Genomic DNA, 20617 nt, shown 5'->3' with positions numbered 1-20617 from the left:
TTTCAAATCAAACATTAGTGTATGTTTTGCGCCTGAACTTTATTTTAGTTCGCAATATTCAAAAAGTGCAATTTATTAAAGCTATCTTTTGATTTTATGAGCAGAACTTTAATCTAACTGACTATTAAACAAGACGAACTGCTCGACGTTACTTATCAGTATACTAGTACTAAAAACATGTCTAGAAATTTTGGTATGTATGGAGGCCGCTGAGTTTTGTAAACCCACAAACTTTAGTCAACTTTCCATGGTAAATGTGCAGCGAGACTTTCCTCTAAGCTCTGATCGTCATATATTATTTTACTGCCCTTTCCAAGCGAATTATCTTCATCCTCAGCTTTCAACCTGTACACTTGGCTGACCTCTCTGTCCTCTTAAGCGTCATCTCGAATACTTTATTTCCCGATGCCAGCGTTTTTTCTTCGTCCAAAATGAAGTAATTTCCTACGACTTCTCCTAGGGTTAGCGATCGGACTTTCACATTTCTGATAGATCTCTTAGAAGTCTAGTACTTATGAAATACATACATCATTTAATTGAGAATACAATTTAAATGTTGGGATTAACTATCGTTCTTCTAGCCATACCCAACGGCAACAATATTGCTAGCCCTGAAGCGATTTAAGCGCGCTCATGAATTGCGATTCAAGTCTTAAACCTCATTTCGGAGTCTAAATCCCCAAAGCCTCTCGTTCGTCTAAACGTTTATAGATTTGTGGGTTAGGATATTCAGTTTTCATTTTGAGGCACTACTTCAGGAAACACTTATTTGCGATCGCAGTCTGTTAGCGGTCTAATATTTTATGCTGATACTCCGTTTCGCCTTCGTACATACAAAATTAATGCAATATGACTTCTCGGGATAGACATTCAATAGGGGATTACAAGACAAAAATACTGTTAATTCAAAGGTTACAATTGGATACTTTGATCTGAGAGCAACAGAAACTTGAAGCATTTTCAGGGACGTTGTATTTCTTGATAATAATGAAAAATTTCCTTACTACCAATTTTATCAAGAATCTTAGAATCCCCTGGGGGATTGAGTCAATGATTACTTTCACACTAACAACTTATTTATCCACAGTCAATTTTGTTCCTGGAATAACAGATCAATCACACTCGCAAGAAATAATATAAATAATCTTGTAGACTGCACTATTGAAGAGTAACCAATTGAAAATTTACATATAGTAAACATTCTGATTTCAAATATAATATCTAATGAACTCGAATTGATTCCATGTTCTCAAATACTTTGACCACTAAAAAATAGTTTTTAACTAAATACATGTGATTAGGTGAAAATTATAAAGCGGCAAAAAATGTGAAGTGTGTTCAGTCTGTTATTTGTATAAAATCTTGATGATAAATGAGCATTTTTAAGTAGACTTTTAATACCGCAAGTTTTACTGGTACTTTTGAGAAATTTTGGTTTGTAAGAGCACTGTTGGTCTAATGGTTCGGGATAAAAAAACTAACTCAACTAACCTAAACTGAAAAACTCCTTGGATACATATAGATAATAATCGAAACATTTTCAATCCACAACATGGCATTTAATCAATTTTAATATTTTGATAAGACCTTTCAGAGAGCTTTAAATGATGACAGGGAAATAGCAAATGCAAGAATCATAACAGCCTAGTATAAGAAAATATTTATATTAATATATACCTACAAGGAATATCCCTTGTCGAGTGATCAAGTTATAAGCATGCATCAATCTTACTTAACAATAAATCATAATTCTTAGTTTATACCATCTTTTCCTCCGAAATATTTTTTCAGTTCTCATACAAAATCACAAAGACCGGGTTTAGGGAATCTCTGGAATGAATAGAATTAACCAAATTCTTAAAGCCGACCGTTATCAAAAATATTTCAAACAATCATTTAAATTACAACCAGAACATAAATGTATATTTGATACAGAAATATAGAAAAATTTTGTTATGTCCAACATTCTTGTTTTCTAGCTTACTGCATAAGGTACATTTGTACATAACAGTCATTTTCCTAATAGAATACGGCGTGCAAATTTAAACTAGATATGAAGTTCAATTAATTTTTTTGGACTAACAATAATTATACAAAATGTATTCTGCAAAATATTGTATATGTTTTTGTTACGATTTCATTGCGAACCATCTATTTATTTGTCTATAAAGCATTTTATTTACAATTACAGCCGAAAGTAATTCTTAATTTAAATGGATTCGAAGACAAATGAGAAACATGCACATGGAAAAAAAAGTTCATGAGATCCATTCGAATGTTTCTTTCGATTTTGTTAAACACATGAACACTATAGTTTTGAAATAGAATTAATTATATTTGAAAATATAAAAAACTGGAAGTTCGATGCAAAATCAAGAAAATTTACAATTTAAATTTAGGAAAGGTTTCAGTTTTTTTTATATAAAACTAACTTTTCGTTATAAAGATATTTACTGCAAAAGTAAACATGTAATAGTCAACTATTTAGTTTTTAGTTTTTTTATATCAACTAACAGTTTTTCCACATAGGTGAGTTTGAGAAAGGTTGATGTCAATTTTTAATTTTTATAATGCATTATTTACTTCACTTCCCGGTAAAGTTATACGCCACCCTGAAAAATCGATCCTGCTTCAACTAACTCTCCAAGACATGATCCGATTTATCTCCGTAAGATAGTGAAATGATTAATGCGAAATCTCGTTAACAAGTTTAATATTATACAATATTGATCAAGAAAGTTGATGATGGCGTATCGTATTTGTAACATATACCTACTATAAGTATACTAACTATGCATAATCCTAGCTGGATTCTATGCCGCCTAGATTAAGAAAATAAACTAAGCGCCCCGGAAAATCTTAAGCCTAATAAATCTGGATTTATGAACATTAAAACAATATTAAGGGGCAAAATTAAGCTCGTTTTAGTGAACCTGTACACACAGAAAGTGTTTTCGGCAATATCATCCAGACTTAAACTCGAATTTAAAAGAATTTTGTGTGGCTATTTGGGAACGTATTGTATTATAATTTGATATTAGTTATAACAATAACATTTCATAGCGCTAGAAAAAGCGCCTACTACAGTTTGCATTATTGGCTGCAAGATTCCAATTGAACTTATGTATAAAACGATTATTGTACCTAAAAAGCCGCTTTGACGACTCAATCTATTATAAGTTTGTCACTTATAAAATTACTAAAATTAGGTGAATAATATTTTTTGTTTCACCTTTCATAAAACCAAATAATTACATATTTACTAATTATATATCCAATACTTTATCGAAGATGTTTGTCTTGGGCAGAACTAATTTGGTTGGTTCTAACGACGGTTGGACAGTTGCAGGAAATGTCTCAATGTCAGATGAACTCTGACCACTTCTTTTGTTCTGAGTTTTGAAACTGTCTCAAGAAATTATTTCAGTTATTATTGTAGTTCCTTGAAAGTGAGGAACATGAATAAAATTGAGTGTTCTTCGGCTTACTCATTAATTACATGCAAATATTTGTTTAAACGAAATATTATCTAGCCTAACCGGGTGTCATTGCCATTACGGCACTTTTTTATTCACAGGTGTCTTCTACGCATCTATCTTAATGTTTCCTGTATGTAGACATTATCAACAACATTTTCTGCAAATATTAAACATTACTTAGGTTCAGTTAATCTCAGTTCCCCATTATCATGCACAAAAATTTGATGCTTTCATTTCATTTATTCCCTTCCTTCGATTATAATTTTGTTCACGGGGTAAGTAACCCAATATTTTCACTAGGGTTCGTTGTAAGGTCAGTTTATTTAAGCAATCAATTCGGTAAGCCAGATAAAAATAAAGTAGAGCGGAACAAACGCGCTACAAAAATAAAATCTGAAAGGTGACCGACGTGACAACAATACTGAGATCTAATTTTTTTCACTCTATGGTCCAATTCAAACAATAAAAATATCTCTTGGGTCAATTATTTTTCTTTTAGCGCCTTTACACGTTTCACCGATATTTTCAGAAGAAATAATTTATTAATTCGCTATCGTTTCAGAAAAATGAATCTGAAGGTTAATTATGGAGTGTTATTTTAGAATGTGGAAATGTTCAAACATTTGAACATTGTGCAATAATATATTGAATTAATGGCCATGGTAATAGGACATTTGCCGAGACAATATGAAATAAACAGAAGCAAATACAATAGCAACTGCCTCTTAGGTAAACTCCGAGCATCTGGGGTAGAGAAGAAAATGAGCTACCAGAATATAAAAGTAAACCATGCCTACTGTATAAAAACAAAATGATTACATACGCATATTGTAAAATAGCGATAAACAACATGAACAACGCAATAAGAAAATAAACCCTACTACTGGGAGAATTGAATTCCCTTTATATTACAAAGAATGTAGAGCAAACGTTAACAACTCAAAGTGAGATCAGCCTGACGACTTTCCTGAGGCCACTAAAGAACACAACTTAAGTCATAACTTCTACTTTAAACTTAAAAAAGCGAGAAGCACATGGACTCGATGATACATTCGATATAGTAGATGAGACCCTTGTGATGATACATTAGATGTATCATGTGGTCCAAGTTGGTTAGTAGCCAACTAACAAGAAGAAAACCAACCCTTTGAAAGCAAAGCATCACAATCCCATGATTGAAGAACAAGGGTAAAACGGAAGACAAAACTACCGTAGTTTGGTCCTCCAATGCTGATCTGAAACAGATGTAAATGATCAGAATTTGACAAAACAAATTATCAGGTTATCCAACATTCATACGGAGACAAATATCAGAAATCGGGGACTACTGCGAATATCAGCAGCAGAAACTTAAAAAGGAGAAGTACCACCTAGAAGCTCCAGGCCACTAAGGGTACAATCATATCGGCCTTCGTAAGCTCTAGGTTCTGCAGAATTAAGCATTTGTCAAGTGTAGGAGCGAATTATATATCATGTTCCTTCTATGACTCATAATGAGTATTAAAATGATGAATGAATAGGATATGATAAAACGTTTTACAGGGAAAGATGATAAATTTATTATTGCGGTGACAGTAAAAGAAAAATAATCGACTAAAATTAAAGAAAAAAGCGACTTTAATGGTAGCTTCAACGACGTGATCCTGAATGATAGCCGCATTCTATATGGCGAAGAAAAACAAAGTCAAAGCAAAACAACAAATAAAATCGCATATCTTGGCAATATGTTTTGTTGACGTAAGGAGGCCATTCAATTTGATAAAAGCAAGGATACAACACGAACTGGCCATTACCCTTGTTAGGTCATTTGTATATTTGTACATAAGTGAACGGCCAAATGTTCATAATTTAGGCTTCCGCATGAAAGATGAAGAAATACACATTGGAGTTTTAGCTTTTATTAACAAAACAGGCTAAATTAGAGCTACTGATTTTTGTCTGTTAAAGTATATCTCGTGATGTATTTTCAGCAAAATTTTCCTAAAACCCTTAAGAAACCAAAATCATCCATGGTGTATCTATTATATGTTTCAAAGATAATTTAAATGATTTCATTTCAAATTGAAATATAGGTGTTCTTTAAAAAAAATAACTTAAGTCCGATTACATTCTTACCCAACGATTTAGGCTTAGTAGTTTTTAAACGGCAGATTATTTAGCTATCATTATAGAGAACCCGTCGTGTAAAATATTTTTCTCTATTTCTTGTAGCTAGTAAAATATAGGGCAATTTTAAAATTGACATGTCTTAGTTAGTATCTTCTGGAGAGAGATAAACATAAGTTTTCGATTTTATAATTTTAAATTTGACCCAAAATTGGAGGGAAATTGATTTCCTTAATATGACTTTTTGAAAAGTGTTGAAAATGGTTCAACTATTCACAATATCTCTAAGCCATTAAGCACTAAAGCACATTCATATGTTGGCATTAGACAAAGGCATAAAAAAATGTAGGCACTAGCCAGGAAAACAATGGAGAAGTAACATTTTACTTACAACACCTCCTTTTTACAAAATACGTTCTTAATTTCCATTTGTAATAGAAAATCTGAACAATCAATGCCACAGTAGAAAACACTACAGATTACAAATATTTTTGATAACGTTCAATTTACGACAAATATACCTTGCTAATTAAAGTTAGGTAAAATTTGGCTGTTTAATGTTAATTTAAGCAGTTTAGATGAGTCCAGGAAACACGACCCTTTTCAGTAAAATATGAAAATGTTACAATAGCAAATTCAACCGTTGAATTAAACTAATTTCAACAGATATTGCAATGAGGGGTTATATTGTATTCTAAAATTGTTTCCTTTTGAAAATGAAAATTGTTTTATATCGTTCAATTGGCTATTATAAGGGCTACCTAATCCGTTATGTACTTTTTTCGGTTCATATGAGAAACAAAAGTTGATGATGGTTTCAAAGGAACGAAACGTTGTAGTGTTTTCAAAGACCCCATCTTGTAGCGCTCGAAAAGGTGCAATGTCATAGAATTTTTTGTTTTTTGATATGATTTGAAATAACTTCAGAAATGAAAAGATTTGCTTATTTTTTTAAATCGCCATGTCGGTATATGTTATTTCTCTAAATTTTCTATCAGCTTCTGACGTGCCCGAAAGAAAGATACGGCCTCTAATGTGCACCAAGAAATAGATACTTAAACTTTTTACTGCATTAAATGTGTCGTTTTGCGCAATGCATTGCATTACGAAACACAACGGTTTCCCCAACTCAAACAACAAGTATGAGCTTCTTTCATTAAAGTAGTGATATACAGAATTACTGAGAAACTTGTAGTGTGCGTGCTTTAGTCACTGCTTCTAAAATTTTAAACCTATCGGAGCATCAGAAACAGGGTACCAAATTGACTAATCGGTGGAAAATTGATTGAGTTAAGTAGCAGCTAGAGGATAAATGGTCTTCATCTAATCCAACCGTCCACGACGACTATCCAATTAAAATCCGGAATATGACGTTAATATGACAATCGCTAAAGCAAAACGGACATAAATCTTGCTGGTGCATCGACAAAGACTAAGCAATTTGGTGGAGCGAGTCTCTTCCGACAACCGGTTTAACTACTCTATTGTTATACGATATTGTCAGATTGTCACTAATACAGATTGCATGCAAAGTAAATTAGAGACGAAACAATTCGGTCTAATTCAAATGTTGCGACGATATTCGTCGATACACAATTCTATTCGCCGGGATTATACATGCTTATTTCAAGTGTACCCGGAGGAGGCGAGGAGAATTATGATTTCAAACTGGTTTCCCAGTTAGACTTTAACAGAGACAATTCATTCGACTGTTATCGCAGAGGCATAAATGTTACCAGGGCTTATATTATTTATTATTTATCCTTTGGTATTAAAAGCCGAATCAAGCAGGATTGCTGGAAATCTCTGGAAAAATATAGTATATATATCATTATTATTATTATTAATAAATTCGATAGCATATGCATAAAAGCGGACATATTACATTTCATGCATAATGCAAATGCACAAATGTACGAACCTAACCAGATTAATCCATTTGTGCAAAGCAAAATGCGTCGGAGGTTCAATAATAGGTATTTATTTTCCAAAGTTAATTCCATAACTTAGGTAACTCCAGGTTCGTCCTAAATATGTTAAATCCCATTTAACGCCTCTTCCGTCTCGGTCTCTTTAAATATACAAGATGTCCGGACATGATGCGACCAACACTTAACGAGGTAGTTCTGGAGCAAAATTTAGTGGAACAAGTTCCTATCATACTTTTTCGAAAACTCAATATAAACGGCTCATTTTAGAGATATGTGACCAGTTAACTTTTTCACGCAATTTTGAGCGCTCTTGAATTTTTTGAGACCATACACAACCAAAACTATCAACTGTTTAGTATTATCGGATGAGTGTCAACTTTTGAACAGTAATACAAATGATCTATGATGAGTAATGAATGAATGATAAGTAATAAGTGTGCCAAACTTTAAAACAATCATTTAACCAACAAAAAAGTCCACGAACCTAACAAACATTAATAAATTAAATATCTTAAAATCACTGTCACTTATCACTAATTACTTGATGGTGTAATTACAATTATGTCCGTACCTCATTTTTGATATTTGGAGTTTGACACCAACTTAAAGAATGCATTTATAATAAGAGTTGCACTCATAATAAAACTTACTCAAAACGGAAATTCGATTGACGCAGTCGTCATTATGGCTTGTTTGTTCCATTTCATTGCCGTATTGTCGTTATTACGAACTGAGTGCAAATAGAATTAGCACAGAACAGCTGAACCTAATTTATGTGCAGAGCCAGTTCGCATCAATTTGACTTCAAGTTGATTAATTCATTCAATTAATTGGCGTTTTAGTGAAAAGCGCACTGTAAAGCTGTAAATTCGCAAAAAAAAGATTGTGAGCGTGCTGTGGAAAACAAATTCCACCTTGACTAGTCTTGGGTGCAACAAATTTAAATACAGTAGGCAGCAAAATAATAAATTGCAACCCAATACAGCGGCTAACAAGAGTGATATGCATCATTATTTACCTTTATAAATTGAGTAGAAAAAAGTATTACTATTTTAACCACCTGCCACAAGTCAGTATATTGCAAAATGTGTTTGCTTAATTACGTCTAGTATTTAAAATATGCTCAGATTTCGTTTGCGAGCTTCTCACCCAGATAGTTGGAGACTATGTATTTGATCCATGCAGCACACCGTCAGCCCACCTGATTGTCAGATCATATTGTTGTGAGATTTGTGTATAAGTTATATTTTTCTTCGTAGGAGCCGTCAATAAGACGTTAATCTTGGTTCCTAATACTTTAGCTGTGTTTTTCCTGGTTAAAAAATGCATCCATTTGCAAACGAAAACTTTACGCAGGAAGCCTTTGTAGAAATTATTTCCGAACAATTTCAGGTTTATTGTCACTGTTTATATGAATTTATTCTTTTGAAATTTTAATATATTTTATTTTACTATACGCTTCTGCAAACAACTCTTTTAATGTGTATAATAAATATTTGTTTATTTTATTAAACAATTCATTTAATCCATTTGATAGACTTTTGGTTAATACAGCTTAAGTTTACGCATCTTATTCAGAGAAAATATATGCGTTTAAATTGTAAGTTTTAATAGAATGTTGAAAAAATTGCACCCCGCTTTCAATAGTCCATCGCAAGTTCTCTATCAAGACAAATAAAAAAAGGATAATAACGGAAACTAAACAACAATAGGGCAAATGAAATAAAGAAAACTAAAGCAATAGTTTCACTAGTATCCTGCCATCACTCAAGACTTAGCTGTGAAAAGCTGATCGATACTAGATAGACGTATTATATTACCGAAAGCGTCGGTTTCGATAGAGACCATCAATAAAAGGATTTGCATAAATCTTGGAAAAGCTTTGCGGCGGGCAAGCATTCATTAAACCGAAACTTGGACGTAAACAATATTGTTTTCAGGTATGATATAATCGCCATCCTAACTAAAATCCATTAATCCTTTACTAATTGTTTGGGGTTAGGTCCATTCCGGATATCCTAACCGCCGGCCATAGATTTAGATAACGGTTAATGCATCGCGTGATAATAATCAGTTATCGAAAATTTCTGGATGAAAATATTGACTTTGTTAGTTTATGGGATAATCAAAGTTTCAGCAGCTAATAGTATGTTCTGAACTATATTATGTGAGGGCAAAACGGGTATTAGTGGCTTTATGAAATAGGGCAGGTCGAAATAACGATAGAACATTACAATGCAGTTTTACATTTTCTTTTGGATAAAATAATTAAATTATAGTTTTGATATTTTCGAAGCAAAGTCAAGTTCATATCAGTTTGGTATTTTCTAAACTATTTACAGATATTAACTATTGAATGAGGAAGAATAACAGTTAGCTGATAGCACAAAACTACATTCCTAACTATTGAACTTAATAATCGGCTCTTAAATAATTATTAGTAATCCTAATAATTTTCTCAAAGTCGGTGAAAAAATAATGCGAATTGAATTTAAAAAATGTTGATTTGATACGAATCTTTTTTTATTTTTTTAAATTAATTTGGAAGAGCTAATGTGTCATGTTGTAAGAAAAATATTAATCAACATCTGGTTATCATCAAAGTTACCATCCCATTATTTTGTCATATTCACTACATGGCTCAGATTAGTTTACAATTTAGAAACTGAGATCGAGAGTACTTCAGAAAAAAAAGTCGAAATAATTTTACTTAATGGGGCTGGCTGAAAATTGGGCTCCTCGCCAAATCGCCACCGTATTTAACGAGAGACATCCGAGTAAAAACGTAAGGCAAAAGTATGTGATGGAATTCGCAATTAGCAAGTTTGAAGAAACAGGGTCCGTAAGTAACAAAAAAATACTGAGCCAATGATTCCAAATTACATTTGCGGTTGAAATTGAGGTTTTATGTCCGATAATGTGACGATAATTTGGATCACCAAATTATCCAGTGTGAGTCCAAAAATCGCTGTCCACAAATATTTCTTCAAGTTTTTTGCACAAGATTTTGACAAAGCAAAAGTCATTTTGTGTTACCATTTATGGAGTAGTTAAATCATCGGTACCCGACAAATTAATTGGTAAATTGGCTGTTCACAAAGGTGACCGTGGATGAATCCAAATCCTTGTTGAGCTTAAATAAGATCCAATTTCAGTGAATGTCAATTTCGAGTTTGTGGTCTCACCCCGATTTAGACAAATATCGAAATATTTTAATAAGTTACGCCATTTTCCCCGTTTGATGATAATGCTTTTATAACTGAGATAACAAAATTAGCAATCGCGAGCAACACAAGCAAAAGGAGAGCCAAATTACGAGCCCTCAACGCCCACGAGAAAAAAATGGTGACAAAGGCTGTAATTACTTTTCTGAGTTTTCAGGTTGAAAATTACAAAAGTTTTATTGTATGTAGTTTAATTATCTCCCATAATTTTAAAATATTTTCAAGACATTAAATCACAGCGTTCAGTTCACTCAGTGAACATTTAGAAATTATTATGGAAAATCCAATATTGAGAATCAATGTTTACAATGATTATTCCAAGAAAGCAAGACACCATTAATAATTAATCGTCAGTTTTATTCCAACCTCGTGGAAGGTCGAGCTGGCGCAGGAACCAGATTAGTATAATTTAACACATTTTTGTTTTAAAAATAGACTGATTTGCTAAAACAACAAGAGCAAACCTACCCTTTCCATAATATAAAATATTATTTATTTATCCACGCTGGGGCGCTTTTAGCACGCCATTTTTGAAACTACGAGTCGAGATTTGTTCGTTCTTCTGTACTGAAAATACAAACCTATCTCATTGTATTTTGCTTAAATCGGACTTGTGGCTAACAGAAAATTTTGTAGAAAAGAAAATATATATATTTATAGTTAGAAGAGAGAGTTGGAGTTCATGGGGTATCGGTCTTTAAGACTTAGAAAGCCTAAGAGCTTTAACTGTAGTTTAAAAGTTTTAAAGTACATTTTTTATAAATGGGACGATAGACATTTAATTAAACCCGGCAAGCTTAGTGTAATTGGAACAATATAAATGAACAAGTTAACTGAATTTTACTTAAGTATCGAAGCTGCATCATTTTCGTAACTTTAGAGCTGTGGAGATTTACGGTAAGATATCACAAGATCGATAGTCATTCGGCGAAAATAAATTACATTTCTCAACAGAGATGCTTTAAGTGAACCGAACAAATAAAGATCTAACCTAGAACAGCTTTAGAGCCCTGTTTTCGAAAACCAGTCAACAGAAGAAATATATTACCTATAGCAACGACTTTGATACCATCCATCAATAATGGGATCTGTGTAAATCTTCGAAGATTTGTGGTTTCGTAGTCCCAATAACATTAAAATTTTTCCTATGCGGGAATTAATGTTTCCGGATTTTGTTTCATTAAAACAAATAGATTTTATTGTTCATCTCGCAGCGTTTGATTTTAATTAACGATCAGTATTAGGAATCAGATAATTATGTAGCTTATTTCCTGGAGATTTTCTTGTCCAGAACAATTTATTTTAAGCTGAAAAGAAACGAATAACGATTTAAACATAATAATTAAATAATGATAATAAAACAAAAATTCGTTCAAATTAATGACGATTATTCAGAAATTGTTAAGAAAAAACTGGTGAGCTACCAGCTTTATAATAACAAGATATCAGCGCTGCTCTGGCGCAATTTCAGCTTTACTGTAAAGACGAATCAAATATGTACTTTGCTAAAATATTGCAAATAAAGAGTGGGAAATACCTGTTAGTCAAACATAATTCATATTCAGTTTCTATTTGTTTGATAGGTTTTTAAAAGTTTTTAATTATGGGTTCCACTTGCATTCACATCATGTAGGGATTGTAAGGAGTAAATGGATAGAAACATAGAGAACAACACTGGCGCAAACGAAAGTTTAAAAGTTTTGTGAATCTGTCTTCATCAACAACTATCACAACCTATTTAGCCATAAGAGCGTAAATATTCCCAAACTTTAAAAATGATTACTCTCCAAACCCTTACAGCTCAATGAATACATTGAAAGAAATGTATATTGGATATCCTTAAATAAGAATGTTCAAGTGCGAATATTTGCGGTTGGGGACACAAATTGCAGTATGTTTGAGAGTCAAAGAAGTACTTACATGAAAACGGTTGGAAGTAAGGGATTTTAAAACATATGCGTGTGACAATAGTCCGGATACACCATTCGATACTAGTAAAATAAACATTTAAATCGGTAATATAAATGTATTCCTTTCTTTTCTATGTATTTATTTAATAGAATAAATTTAGTAAATGTGAGCTAGACAACATGAATTCATTCGATCGTAAAAAGCCATTATCCATATAACATGGACATGGCGAAAAGAACGGACATAATCCCATTTATGGCCGGTTTTAATAAAGGGTGAATAATAAACATTTAATCATATTTTATAGCTGAACTGTAGTAGATAATAATTAAATTTTCACTTACACAATAGGGTGGGCTTTTACAAATTAATCATAATAGAAAATGTATGATTTTTCGACTTTTTTGTTCGAAAATATTTCGATATTTTAATTTGTGAGTGATGGCAGATAATATAGATCATGTGAATTTTTTGCTACTCGTGCGCCAATAAATTGTTAATTGAAATATTTGTGCAAATGACTCTCGAAAAGCTAAATTTGCTCCTATTGCTAATCTGACCACGGTCTACTCACAGTAACCTGTACGGTCTAAATTACTAATCCTTTGTAGCTCCAGTTACAGCATTTAATTAAAGCAATTTCATTGCGGGATTTTCGCTTTGGTTTCTTCACGTGAAAACTGTTGTTTATATTTTATCGACGTTTTCCACAAGATCAAGTTAAAAGTTGGGAAAACACAATCTTCCTGTATATAAAAACAATTGCTGAATGCAAGCAATCAAGTACCAGAAAATAAAAGTGTGTTGAACGTTGAGGCCAGAATTCACATTGGAGAATATGTTGAAATTATCTAAGAGTATCCGTATGACTTTAAACTGAAAAATTATGTAATTAATAATATTTTCAGCTTCGTGCATATTTGGCTCGAACAATAGCTGAACTTGGCAAACTTTCAAGACGAGTCTTGGGCAGCAATTTAGTTTCAGGCGTAACCACACAAAATAGTTAATCGATTCGATGTTCTCACAATGTAAAATCATATGAGCTCATTTTCATATCGAGTTTGAAACTGAACTAATTTTACACACTCCATATTGTTAATAAAGTATTTTCTGACTGTGTCAGGCAATTAGCACTAAGTTTCATTAAATTATCTTAAATTAGATTCAAGCAGACATTAGTAGACTAATCAACTAATACAACTAATCTTTGATTCAAGCAAGGTCTAAGTTTAAATTGTATTCATATATGAGCTAAAGACTAAAGTTTACTTCTGATTCAGTTTATTTCAAATTGTTTAAATCCACATACCTATAAGGAATAAATGTAGAAACATCCGAGCAAATAATGAGGAATTGAAGAAGTCATATATCAGGTATTGAAATATACGCAATTAAATAATTCTTAATAAGACTCTGTATGCAATGTGCTGGGCAACTAGACCGAGAAACGGAGCCGGCAAATTTATGTCGATTTGACACTTAAAGTGTCTTCGTAAGGGCGGTAAGGCTTTTCCAAGGTGGACGTATAATGCTGAATTTTAATGTATTAATGGCGTTATAATTTTATAAATTATAACGCCATTATTACGTTTTTTATTATTATTATAACGTTTAAGAATATAAATGTTCGTGTTTTTTGTATTACAACAGCACAATTACATACTTCTTTGCTAATATTTAATAGTTACCTTAGGAAAGCAAATATCATGCAACTGGTACCAAATCGTTTCCTACTCATGTCTTATCTTGTTGGACGTTGCCATATACTGGTAGCAATGGGGCATTAATATTACGTAAAATTGTAAAGAGAAAGAACGAGTTTACATGGATAGCGTGTATATGTCAGATCGCTTCTCGTTCGCTTATTATATTATTATATTGTGTGAATTCAAGTTCATACACCCAATCATTTTACACGAAACAAGAGCAAAGTTGAAGTTAGTTTAAACCATGAAAGTTTCATTTTTGCACACAATATCGTCGGCTTAGACACTGGGCTCGTGTAAAAACAAAATTAAACCTAGATTCGTGCAACACTATACTTCATAAACATCGTCATTAAATACAGTTGTTGAAAATGCTTCGTACACAAGACATGTAGAGAATATTTAAGAGATAGAATACAACTTAACACTTTTATTGCCCTACTCGGAGGACCCGGCTAAATATTCAGAGAAACCGGATCAGTAAAGCCGAATAAAGATGACACGGGAAGGATACCAGCACAACACGAAGACGGCATAAGAAGTGGAGAAAATTCATGACATTAGGAGGCTGACAGAAAAATATCCGAATGTTTTGAAAATTACTTCACAATATTTTGAACAAGAAAAACTTACAGCCTTCTTGTTTTCTTATTTTATAAAAGTCCAGGCGTTACAATTACAATTTTGCGATAAATGTGCTTTCAAGAAGGGCGAAATATTTAATATTCATAATTCTCGATCGTAACTGTCCGCCTAGTGTCTCTAAACAAGGGTATTGTTTACTTAGAAATGCTATGGAAGGTTCTACCATGAAAAGTTTAAGGCAAAAAATATTAGTTAACTCCTCCAAATTGGGCCCCCTAAATGTTTAGAATTAAAATAGTATTTTTCCATCAACATTCAGTATTCATAAAAGATAACCCATAACCTTCGCCAAGAAGAATTAACAGTTTAATCCTTCTAGATAAACAGCAATATAAATTTAAAAAAATCCATATCAACGGTTTATGTTCAAAAATACTTCTCTTTTAGCATTCATTTTTGGATAGGGCCGAATAGACAAAATTATCTTTACAAATTACCGTTTTGGTTTGTTGCTCCAATTTAGGCACATCATATTACCAAAAGGTATACGATTTTAGAATTGTTCACCAACTGGAACAGCATATTTTTTAGAACTATGTAGAAATAATTTGTTTCAATGTGGTCCATAAATTCTCGGTCGGGATTGTAAGGTGCCTGGAAGACCCTCTGTCGACACTCAGCTTATATGCACTTGTATCTGATGATCCTTAAATCTTCAATAAACTACCTGATTGTAACTTCGAGAAATTATCTAACAGTTTAATCAATTGAACAATTATCAGTGAATTATTACCACTCAAAATCGTAATTCAGCCGTTCGAAAATAAATGGCTAATGGCAATATTAAGCACGTGATCCATTATATTGGTGTTCGCTAAATGCCTTAATCTCCTATTTTACACGTTTTCAAATGTGCCTTCGCAATTACAGTGAGTAATGACCGGGTGTTCGTCGAAAATAGAAAGCGACAGTTAAATTTGTCGTTCGATACAAATGTGACCCGTTTTTTATAAAATTTATCCCCCGTGTATATTAATGGGATTTTAATACTGACTCCACGTTGAATTTCGGTGTAATTATGTGAATAGTGTGTAGGGAATTAAATAACGTTTTTTTACTGATTGGGTTGGGCATCCAGGTGCTAGCATGGTAATTTCCCAAACTACAGCATGTTTATTTGGTAAATGTTTAGATAAAATTTGTTGTTTTACCCGAATTAGTAGTTAGTGCAGTTATTGTTTGGATATATGAAGACATTTTAATTAATTCGTTTTAATATTAAAGGAAATACAACTTGCAAGAAATTGTAGTCCGGACGCGATTACGTTTTATTATTAAACATGTCCTAAAATTTTGGTGCAAGTGTGAAAATTACTCTATTTGCAGGCAGCTCAGTTAAGTCGCTATGTAGACCGACCCTTTCTACACATCGCTACATCAGTAGGTATACAATATTCATTGCATGATTTGACTAACCGGGATATACAGAACATCGTATACATTTCGTTTATTGAAAGTTTTGTTAACTGCATTCAGTTATAAATGAGTAAAATCACTCCATTTTATGTTCCATGCAACGCTTTTGATCTTTTTGGACTAAACGACAATAAAAATAAACGTTTTTTGTTAGCTTCTAAACTAATCTTTAAAATGCAGAAAATGTATCACGTTTGCCTTCCTACGGGAATATTCTAACTAAGTTCAATCCTCTGAACCGATGGAAAACGCGCGAATTTCACGATGTGTTGTTTATTACCAGCAAATGCAACTGAAGTTGTCGAAGTAAGTTAAAGTAAACAACTGAACAGCTGAATGCTGAATTCATAGCAGGCAAGGAAATCCGTTCTGAGGCGTTTGGCAGGGTCTCTGTGATCTCAAACTCTTCAAGAATAAAGTATCAGCAGTACAAAATGCATTTATATGTCGATATTTATAGCGATGCTCTGAGTGCTCAGTCAAAGAAGTTCCAGACTATGAAATAACCACAACTGATCTGAGTTAAGAATTTATTGATTCATAAGCAAAATACATAGTTCCAATTTCTCTTAATTTGTCTTTTGATTTCAATGTGACAATGTTCGTTGTGTAATATGTTGTGGTAATAATATTGATTTTTTAAACGAGAATAATACTTTTTGAAGTTTGAAATGAACATTTATGCAGTAAGAGCCATGATTACAAGTGAATGTAGTCTTACTAGTCGAATGTGAATATCCAACTAATAAAAATAAATAATTGCAATCGATGAGGAACTAAAGATTTTACAAAGGTTTTAATTTCTGAACCCAAACACGCTCTATAATATGTATAATAATCAAGAAACTTATTGAGTAGCATTTTTTTAAACAATTCTGATAAATTTTCGTTTAAAATGTCAGCAGAGCCCAATAAATCATCGAAATTTAAAAACTGCATTGAATAGGAATTTTTGGTTTAACTGCTTATACATTTTCATCTTTTTATCGGTGAATTATCGCCAACGTTATATGAATAAGACGCGGATTGAAATAAATCCCAAGCGTGTGCTGCCAATGGCAAACACTCCCCGGTCTTTTTATGCATAGACTCAATTTTCAAAGATAAATGAGCCAAATCTAAGTACAAGGGATGAATAGAGAACGCCTGACAGATGAAATTTAAATTGTGGAGAGCAGTGAGCGTCTGAAAGAGCTTTGCTGTCAACCGCAAGTGGATTTAGCCGAGAACACCAGAGTTTTTATGGCGCCTCGTCTCCTTATGATACGGTTTTAAGTTGCAGTGAAGTTGATATGTCGAGTATTGTGTTCGAAGTTATTGTACCGAAAATTTCTTAAGCTGTCGAGAAATTACAGATACCGGACGAAAGCTTCGAAACATGCTAGTCAAAAATTAAGGTACAATTTGGGAAAATAAAAACGAACCAGATGCAAATTTACATGTATTTTCCCAATTTTTTATACCGATTGATTCAACTAGATATTATCAGATGAAATATTATGAATTCTACTGTATTATCTTTATTAAAATAAGAATCGCCACTTCAGGACTGGAATAAAAATGAATAGAAAAAAAAAACTACTAATTACTTAATTAGAGTCAATTAACAAACTATAAAAAACATATTATGTTTTTTGTCGATAAAAACCAAAAAAGTAATTTTAACAAAATAAAAAGTACATTTTGAAAGGTTTAATAAACCCTTAGTGACACTAAGAACTCGTGTACTCGATTACAAGCTGTGTATTAATTGCATAATAATATGATACAGAGCGATCCTTATTTAAAAAAAAACATACTTTCTTTCAAGCAAACTACCACGGAAAATGTAAGCTTGAAAGTCTTTTTACAATTTAACATGTTTTTGCAGTTGTGTAACCAATTAGAATCGACTTTCGAGGTATGGTTTAGTTATAAAGTTTAAAGTCAAGTTACCACTTATTCATTGCAAATGTTTCCACGCAATTTTCATTTTGGTGTTTACTCTTCTCTAACTATATAGATAAAGACATGCGAATATGGAATAAAATGTTTGCGATGCATAAAAGTAGCTTATTTCGCAAGTAAAAACGTTTTGTTTGTGTGTTTTAGAGGCGTTTGCAGTTTATCTATTATTTTATAATTAGTTGATCAATTAATCGCAATTTGCGTCGATCTAACTTTTCACATTTAAAGTATTGCAAAGCCTAGTCCTTATAGCCATGTAATAAAATATCTTGAAATCCACCTTGAATTAATTAAGCGAAAGCTCTGATCCCTGAATCCAAAGTGTCTCACCTGCAAAATTAGAAATAATTAAAAATGTATTCAGTCAACAAATGTTTGACGAATCAGTAAAAATAGAAAATTATTCATATTCACGAGTGAAAGATCATAATGTTGATATAAAAATCAAGTGCCCAATTTTCCAGTATGCTTTAGAACTTCCGTGGAGATGTTCACATGAAAATTTAAACGAGCCGCAGGCGAATAGATCAAACAAAGGGATAAAAACGCCATTGTCTTGGCCGTGCCCAAAGAGTAAACATTTCGTTCTGATATTTGTCTTTATCACTGACTCGGAAAAAGTCGCTGAGTCAAAGATAATTCCAGGCATAATAAAAAATTTAACAATTTTCTTTGTCCTGTCTACTTTTCGTCCAACTTCTTTTATCATGTGGTTGTAGGAATAGCAACGATGATGTAAGCATTTGTCCAACGAGAGAAACAATTCAGAAATCTTCAATTTTGTGTTAGAAAATTAGGAAAGGGAACTCATTTACTGGCACTAAACGTTGAGCCTATTGGCCAGATAAGAAGTTATAGAATCCGTGTAATGGGGTTGGTTAATACCATTTCATTTTCTGCATGACCCTTTCAAAATAAATTGAGTCTTGTTTTTCCACTGTTAGTCTTCGATAAATTTTGGAAATTTTGGAACATTTTTTTCGTACTTTTCCCGTGAATCACCCTGTATGCAATATTCAATGTCTACTTATAAATAACAAGAAATGAAGTAAACATAAAAACACATGCCAAACTTTCTCCTGAAACAGCAGATTATTGTATTACATCCCCAGCATGCAGAAATAATACCGAAGCAAGCGCTCTAAGCGAAAATTGGACGGGTAACGATATTAAGAAATAAATTAAAAACGTAATTCGAGCAGTTAATTGAAAAATTTGAATTTATCAACGGTTTCCATCACAATGCTTTTATTTTATTCTAGAAGAAAGAATGCCATATTTCAGATGTAAATTGGATTTTATAAATTCAAGCTCATCGAAAATTTGAATACATTACCTGCTTGCCATACAGCTTGCAAATTTTTTCGTTATTCAATTTTAATAAAACAGACTTATAAATAATTACGTATTACAAAGTAGTTTAATTTCAGAGGGTTTAACTAAAATTGATGATATATCATAGCAGCTGCTAAAGTGATTCCTATAGTTTCTTGCTAATAATTTATATATAAATATGTATTTTATATTATTTACATATTTGAGAAAGTAGGTGTCTGCACATTGAAGAGAATTCAATTAAATTAATTCAATGATATTTATTAGCCCCTTGCAAACTCATACACAATTAAGACCAGGTAGTTTAACTGACTTTACATATTTACCCTTATTGAAGAAAGCATTGTAAAATTGAGGTGAATTAAACGTAAATAAATAATTATACTCTAGAATAATGTTCATTTACTTTACGACGTTTAGAGAGCGATGAATGCCTCTAAATCATTTGATATTCCACATTCCCTTTCATATGCCTGGAATCCGATAATTACAATGCTAAAAACGTTTGACAAAAGAGCAAAATACAGATTTTTTTAAATAAACACTTTCAGTAATGCAGTAATTTCAACAAAAATACATTCGAGGATTGGGCGTGAAAACCAAACTAGCTAACCGACCAATTGAATAAAAAATGTACTAATAAAAAAATCAAATCACATTCATTTTCGGATGGCTTTGAGTTACAAAGATTGCAAAATTAGCACGAGGGTAGAGAAGCAAGCCGTAAGTTTTCTGACATCCTGCGTAGGTACATTTCTCCATAAATTAAATTTAGATTAAGTAATAAACAGGTCCTTTAAGTCCTGTTATAAATTATACAGCGTGAATAACTTGTACTGAATGTTTTAAGTTTCTCGACATAATTTCAAAAATTTTTCACATTTTTATATTATGTCTTGAAGAAACTTACCTTT

Source organism: Dendroctonus ponderosae, unplaced genomic scaffold (assembly GCF_020466585.1).
Source record: "Dendroctonus ponderosae isolate FM_Combo_2020 unplaced genomic scaffold, Dpon_F_20191213v2 Dpon_F_20191213_2, whole genome shotgun sequence".
Classification (NCBI taxonomy): Eukaryota; Metazoa; Arthropoda; class Insecta; order Coleoptera; family Curculionidae; genus Dendroctonus; species Dendroctonus ponderosae.
This window is presented reverse-complemented; position numbering follows the sequence as displayed.